The sequence below is a fragment of the Rhinatrema bivittatum genome, chromosome 4 (genome assembly GCF_901001135.1).
Source record: "Rhinatrema bivittatum chromosome 4, aRhiBiv1.1, whole genome shotgun sequence".
In the NCBI taxonomy this organism is placed as follows: domain Eukaryota; kingdom Metazoa; phylum Chordata; class Amphibia; order Gymnophiona; family Rhinatrematidae; genus Rhinatrema; species Rhinatrema bivittatum.
The window spans coordinates 403,497,206-403,504,461 of record NC_042618.1 but is presented as its reverse complement, the minus strand read 5'-3'; the positions used below and the strand labels follow the sequence as shown (position 1 = coordinate 403,504,461).

General features: G+C 41.2%; 1 pseudogene; it reads right to left on the bottom strand.

Moving 5' to 3' along the window:
• Positions 1-950: 950 nt before the first annotated feature.
• On the bottom strand, positions 951-1,854 carry LOC115089546 (annotated as a pseudogene).
• Between the last annotated feature and the right edge of the window lie 5,402 nt (positions 1,855-7,256).

Genomic DNA, 7,256 nt, shown 5'->3' with positions numbered 1-7,256 from the left:
TTGACTTCAAGTTATTATTTTGAAATATTTGTTTAAGCAACTTTACTGCAATTTCTTAGGTAGTAAAAGAAATTCAGATTGCTTAATACTCATTAGATCATTCTCAGGGCATAAATTTCACCCAAGCAGGGTACCGAGAAAGAAACGGGCTTGGTAGCCTGCACCTGTGACAGCAATAGGAAGAAAAGTCAATATATGAGCTTCACAAGTTGGCTCGTGCTTACAGGGCTGATGGTGGTCCCATCAGCTCTTCCCTCATGTGAGAGGAAGAGCCACTGCAGTCTTTGCGCACATGTCAGCTCAAGGGCCCTACATTGATTTTCTCTTCTATTTCTGCTGCTACTGGACACCAAACCAGCCAAAAGAGGAGAGGGCCAAAGGTGGGGGAGAAGAATCTGGGAAGGAGGTCATGGAAGGCAGGAGAGAGTAGAAGGGAAAGGACCTGTGAAGGACCGTGGGTGGAGGTCTCAGGAAAGGGGTTATGGAGGAGCAGGAGGATGAAGATCCAGGAAGGGGTCATGGAGAAGAGGAGTAGGAATGAGTGGAGCCAGGAAGAGGCTACTGGGGAGTCACAGCATGGCATTGCTGGCACATGGGGCTTGTGCCTCAATTGTATACACAGGAGCCCTGAATGCTGGTGTCCTTGCACTGGTTCACAAGCCTGTATGCCTTTAAGGGGATTAGAAAGGATGCTTCCATACTTGACACAGGGGCTAGGGGGCCAGCTGCACACATTGAGGAGAAGAGCTGGATCTGTGCAGGGGGCACCCCCACCCACACTCAAGAGCAAAAGAGAGAGATTCCCCTCCTTCTTGCCCTGGGGAAAAGCCATCGGGGTTGCCTTCTCCAAAATGTTTGCTTGAGGGCCTGGGATTTCAACTTATGCCACTAAGTGGACTAATTCATATTAACACTGATGTCCCGAATTAAATTATTTATTTATTTATTTATTTCGGATTTTTATATACCGGCATTCGAGACCGCAGTCACATCATGCTGGTTCACATAAAACAGGGGTGCATAATAAACATAAACTAGAACAATGGTGCGGAAAAGGCAGTTACATGTAACAGGGTGACTAGAACTTGGCGAAGAAGGGCAGGAAGATTAAGATAGGTAACAGCATTAAATATAATTCAAACAGGGTTGTAGTATTTACAGTTTTTGCAGGAAGCGGTAAGGTTGAATGCAGACACACATTTGTAAATGAAAGTCCCTTTCAAGCTCTTCCTAAAAACGGTGCTGCTCTGGCTGGGTGCAGATCCAGTTTCTGTACATGAGGCAGTTTGCACTCCTGACGCTGCCATCAGTCAGGTAGGCACAACCCGATTCCTGTGAAATGCTAAACGTGTTATTGAATTCCGATCCATCCGTCCATTTCCATGGCTGCCCTTGATCTCTTCTCAGACCGATCCAGTGATCGGAGCGACCTTTATGGCGAATTGTGAAATCCAGTTCCTGCCGGGTCTCGATGTGAGCGAGGGAGGCGTTGTGAGAGGTGCAGAAGCTCTGGGCCGTGTCCCAATCTCTTGAGTCCTCAGAGAAAAAATAACATTTGCTTCTGTACCAGATCCAGCCGTCTGCACAGGGATCTGAAGGAGGAGGACGGGGCGAGGGATCTGCAGGAGGAGGACGGGGCGAGGGATCTGCAGAAGCCTTGCTTTGGGTAACTGCCAGGACTATTATACCCAGAATCAAAGCCAGAATCAGAACAGTAAGTAGCACCAGAGCGATCACAGGCACGGGAAACCTTCTGCAGATGAAGTCTGCCTTGCCCTGCCCGCCCCGGGGGGCTCTCGCCGCCTCATCCATGCCTCCTCCCCGCTCTCAGACCTCAGAGCCTGGTGCTGCATGGAGGGGGATTTCCACGGAAAGGGAAATTATACTTACTCCTTGAACCACCTTTGAAAGGGAAATTATACTTACACCTTGAACCACCCTTGAAAGGGAAATTATACTTACTCCTTGAACCACCTGGGTCCAATTCTATGTGAAGTAATTTGGGACACTCATTCTAAGACAATCACTCCCAGAGATTCATGAGGAATTGCAGTCCAGCAACCTGAAGAAAAATACACTTAGGGGAGAACTTTTCAAGACTTTACATGTGTAAAAATGAGCATTTACGTGCGTAAGTAGCCTCCTACTCGTATATTCCACATTTTGCAAAAGTCAAAAATATGAGTGTATTTCACTTTCACACACACAAATACTGAAGAATCATAAAAAAGGAGTGGTCTAGGGTAGGACCAACACTTACATGTGCAAGTTGTTATTTTAAAAGACGCACACACACGTAAATTTGCCAACTTACTCGCATATTGTTATGCCTGCTAATTATCTGGCATGAGTGATATTAAAGATTGAAGATGCCATGATTTTAGAGGTTTGCACAAAAAATGTTTTCATTTCATTCTTTTTTTTTTTTAATTCCTTTTTGCATTTTGTATGATGTTTATTTTTGTTCATTTGGATTAGTCAAACTAAAAGAAAAAGCAAAATGAAAAAAATGAAAAAAAACAAAACAAAAAGAAATGTAACATCCCCTCGACCACTTAACTTGCGGGGTGTTCCTGGGTCCAGGACGGACCTAGTGGGAGCCCCTCTAGGGCAGATTCTGTTGATCCTCACGTTCTTGGTGCCTGGTGTACCCACCTGGGGAAGACTATGATAGTTGGTGGAATTTCCCTCCCTTCACCCCAGGAAACAAATGGGACTGTGAACAAGGCTAGCAATATTTACAAATATATACAGGTTTAATAGTCTATACAAGCATATACATTTCTACATGACTATGTACATTGCTAATAGGATGTCAAACTCATGGTTAGTAGGCCATGCAACTATATACATTTCTACAAGACTGCAAGAACATTTAATATTTGGCAATTTGGGGTTGTTGGCCCCCACAGTATAACACCATATGGAATAGAAGGGACCTCTTATGCTCCTGCTTAAGCAAATATTATTATCCTCCCCCTTTTTTCCCCAAGTCTCACCCATGTGAAAAGATGCAACTGAGCTGGTGGGCAGTGTTGGCCTAGGGGGGTCCATTATATGTAAACTATCTCCTCCCATTCCACTGAGAAGTCCATTCTGTGGAAAGGTCTATGCCAAGACTGGGGTCCATGCCCTCCTGGAGGAACTGACTCCACCTCCTGGTCTGCCACTGGGATCCACGCCCTCCTGGGACACCCAACTCTGCCTCTGGATCCGCCACTGTCTTTCTGTTCTTCTTCCTTAGTAGGAGGGTTTTCCCTGGCGTGGGTTTTATAGCTCCACTAAGCTCATGGCTGTTTAACATTCAGTGATTCAGACCCTATGCAGTTTCAGCTTTCAGTGATTTCAGGTCTGCTAAGTTCATAGCCAGTCATTTGCTGTCACCCAGCCTGGATAAGTCAGCCAAAAGACCAAGATTGAGGCAGGACCACAGAAAGAGACCATGTGCAGATCTCTCCATCCTGCCTGGCTATCCTTCTCGTGTCTGGGAACTCAGTACCCAAGTGTCTGAGTCAGGGTGAGAATCTATTTGCTCCTAGGACTGTTCTCCAGTACATTTCTCTCAGAAATCCCTTTCCCAGTCATAGTTCTGTAATTTAGGAGTTTGAATCCTTTGACTTTTACAAAATTACCAGCAGTATTCCAGGGGGCTGTGACATGCAAATTTCCTACCTGAATCTCTGACTAATCTATTCAATGGACATTTAAGTACCTTCACAGTAAGGGTTCTGGCAATCTTTTCAATTTCCTGGGCTGATGGCTCAAGTTTCATAGTTGCATTGTCCCGCTTTTTCTTTTCTGCTGCAGTTCACTTAAATGGTAGCATGCTCAAACCTCTGTCTCTTGTGAGGGAGGTTTCAGAAAGGAAGGGGCTGAGTTCCCTCCTCTCCCTGCCGCCAAAAACCCAAAACATCACTGAAATAAAGAATTTAAACACCACCTCCTTCTACCAAGCCTAGCTGTATGCCCCACCCCCATCCAAACCTGACTTTATCCCATGTGTGGGGTTGCAAGCACAAGAAGCAGTCAAAATGGGACAGGAGAAGGCCCCAGTCGCTCCTGCCTCACTGAGCACCATTTTCAATATGACAAAATGATGATGGCCTCATGGCTGGCTTGTACCATTTTGAAAACAGGACCCGGTGGGGCAGGAGTAACTGGGGTTTGATGTGGTAAGATCAGGTCTAGGGAGGGTAGGTGGGGGTTTAGACCTAGATTCATCAAAATGCTATAAATATAGAGGAAATAGTGCCGCGATAACAAAGGGGGCATGGTTAGGCTAATTTCCCTGCTCCTACATTGCATGATACATTTATTACAAAAAAAGAATCATGGAATAAATGCACTCTCTACTGTGATTCACTCTCTACCTAGTTTCAATCAAGCTAGGTAGAGAGTTCATTGTACAAATCAATTCCTCTTTTACTTTTCATAGCTCAAAATGACAGAAAATCTTCAGTAATGTCAACTTTGCTGTTTGTACCTTTGACTATGATGTAAAACTGCTCCCCCCCCCAAACCTACCACATCCAACAAACCTTACCCTAATTAAAAATGTCCCCTCTTATAGTGGTATAAATAGTAAACTTACATATTGGTCTCTACAGCGACTCTGGCTCTCTCACTCTCTCTCTCTCTCTCAACTGGCATGTGTGATAAAAACCTTTTTGGTCAGTATCACACAGCTAATGGGGGGGAACAACGCACAGAAAAAAAGTAGATATTTCTGGCGTTAAAACCCATGTTGCTGTGCATTACTCTATCACATTTGACATGAGGAGCTGCTCATTACCATTATCTCTGCCCAAACTCTTCCCACTTACATAACCAATGTGACATTTGCATAGTAGCATGCATTGCACTATTTAACCCATGCATTATGGTCTTTAATGCTAGTGTTAAGGCCCTAACACAAAATGATAAATGACCCAGTTAATTTGTTAAATTTCGGTGGTCCTTAGTGGGATTTTTTTCCCATTTCCAAAATGAAAGCTAACAAGAATAAAACAATTTTCAATGGCATTTTTTTTTTGTTCATTTCCTAATGAAACAAAGTTTTTGTTGTGATTTTTTTCATTTCATTAGAAAATAGGTGCACATCCCTACCAAGTTCTGGTCCAGTGGGAACTGAAAGTATTGTAGGAGCCACCTACACATGTTCTCCGTAGCATGACAATAGATAGAATTTCAAATTAATTCTTATTTTTCCTTCTCTCACTTGAGAATCCGTGGGTGTAGGAGACAGTAATTATGGCTTGGATGGTGAAGAAAAGATCAGAGAGTCTGTCAGTAGCCTGTCCAGTCGAAGATGGAGAATGACAATTACATGTGTATCCAATGACTGTAACTGCCTTTTAGGTATAGGAATTCTGGTCTTAACAGACTAGGCCAGACGTATTTATGTTAGTCAATGTCAAATTAGCTGTTGTTGAGAAGGACATAGTCCTCTCAAGGACAGGTAGAAATAAAAAAAGATAAAAAAATAAAAAGCCTCCATGAGCCTAGCTTGCTTATTTATATGCTGGTTGTTTATTGTTGCTGAGTGATATAATATATATAGCCTCATTGTTTCCCAGTGGCTTTGTAGAGCTTAGGAAGTACAAAAAAAAATAACTCAGGTGTGCCAGCCAGCGGCCAAAAAATATCTGAACATGTGGTTCTCTCATTATCATGCAAAGTGAAAAGATCTGCATGCTCCTTTAGTGATTTCAATTTAAAATTCTACCTAGAAAGGAATGAGCATGACTTGCTCCACACCTAGTAACACCATGACCACTTCCTAAATGTTAACAGTTCTTCTCTGTTCCTTTCTGCCCCTTACATGACCTAATCAGTTTTAAGGGTATATTTACTAAAATGTGTTAGTGCTAAAGCAAGTGTTAACATGCATTAGATTTCTTTGTTAATTAACAAGCGCATTTATCGCACACTACATCAGCATTAATGCATTTGCAGTATTGTCAATACTAATTTTAATGATAATGTGGTAATGAGATGAAAGCTATGTAAATTACCTCATTATCTATTACTGTGGGTACACCAGATAAAGATGATATAACGCAAATCTTAACACTAAAGTGTTAACGCCAAAAATGAAGCTACAACACAAGAGGCGTAGTTAAATTTTGCATTAATACCAGTGTTTATGTGCATGTTAATTAGCACACTCAAGCATAATTTGCATTTAATTATTTTGGGAATACTATGGTAATGCCAGCATTGACAAGCACGTTAAATTTGGGTGTTAAATTGATAAACTGACCCATTAATGATGTAGACTATTTTGACGTCTGAGAATTCAGCATTTAAAAATGTGAAAAATTTCAGATACAAGAAAAGTGTAAAAAAATGTTAAGCATAAAAGCAACCATACTATTACTTGCAAATATGAAGATGTTTGTGCTTTGAATCCTCACAAAGCTGTCTAAATACTGAATTAATTTAATTGATACCTTTATACACCATGCCTTGAACAAATGGCAGTAAACTAGGCATGAGCAAATGTACTTCAGTTTCCTATTCCTTCCATGTTCCTTCACTTCACTAACCCCGAGTCAACTTTTTTTGTCATATAAATTATTGTAAGCGAAAGCAATTTAAATTACATGCAATCTGACCGTGTGTGATAATTTGAACCGATTGTTAATTAACTCTGTAAGTAAATAGCTGCTGCAATCTCCATAATCATTGAGGTTTCTCTGTCTGTCAACCATTCCTGCTCAGCTTTTCCCTAATACACAGTTCTAAGCACTTGCATAGACAGAGATATAACAAGCAGACAATTTTTTCTCTTTCCTTAAGAAAAGACAAGTTTTGGGTAGTAGGTTTTTTGGGGGGTTTTTTTTTTTGCTATATTCAGAATTAATGCTCGTTTACTCAGGTTGTTGGTCTGAGTTGACTTCTTGGTTATAGGAAAGCAGTGCAACATTTACTGTAAGATTTCATAAAAACTGCATCACTGCTTTAGCATGAGGAATATGAGAATTAGTTGAAAATAAAAGCGTTTGATTTTAGAACCTGCAAGCAATAGGTTGTTAGTTTTCTGATCACATGATCACTGTATATCATAACTGTAGGATTAATAACTACTGTATGCTAATTTATCAAGTTTAAAAAGAGATGTATAAAATCACATTTATCCTGTTTTTTGTAAGTTCTTAAAATTTAAAAAGACTTTTTCTTGGCACATTTATGATATGTGTCAACATTCTAAAGCATAACAAAGATTTGTATTCATGGATGGTTGTTACGTTACA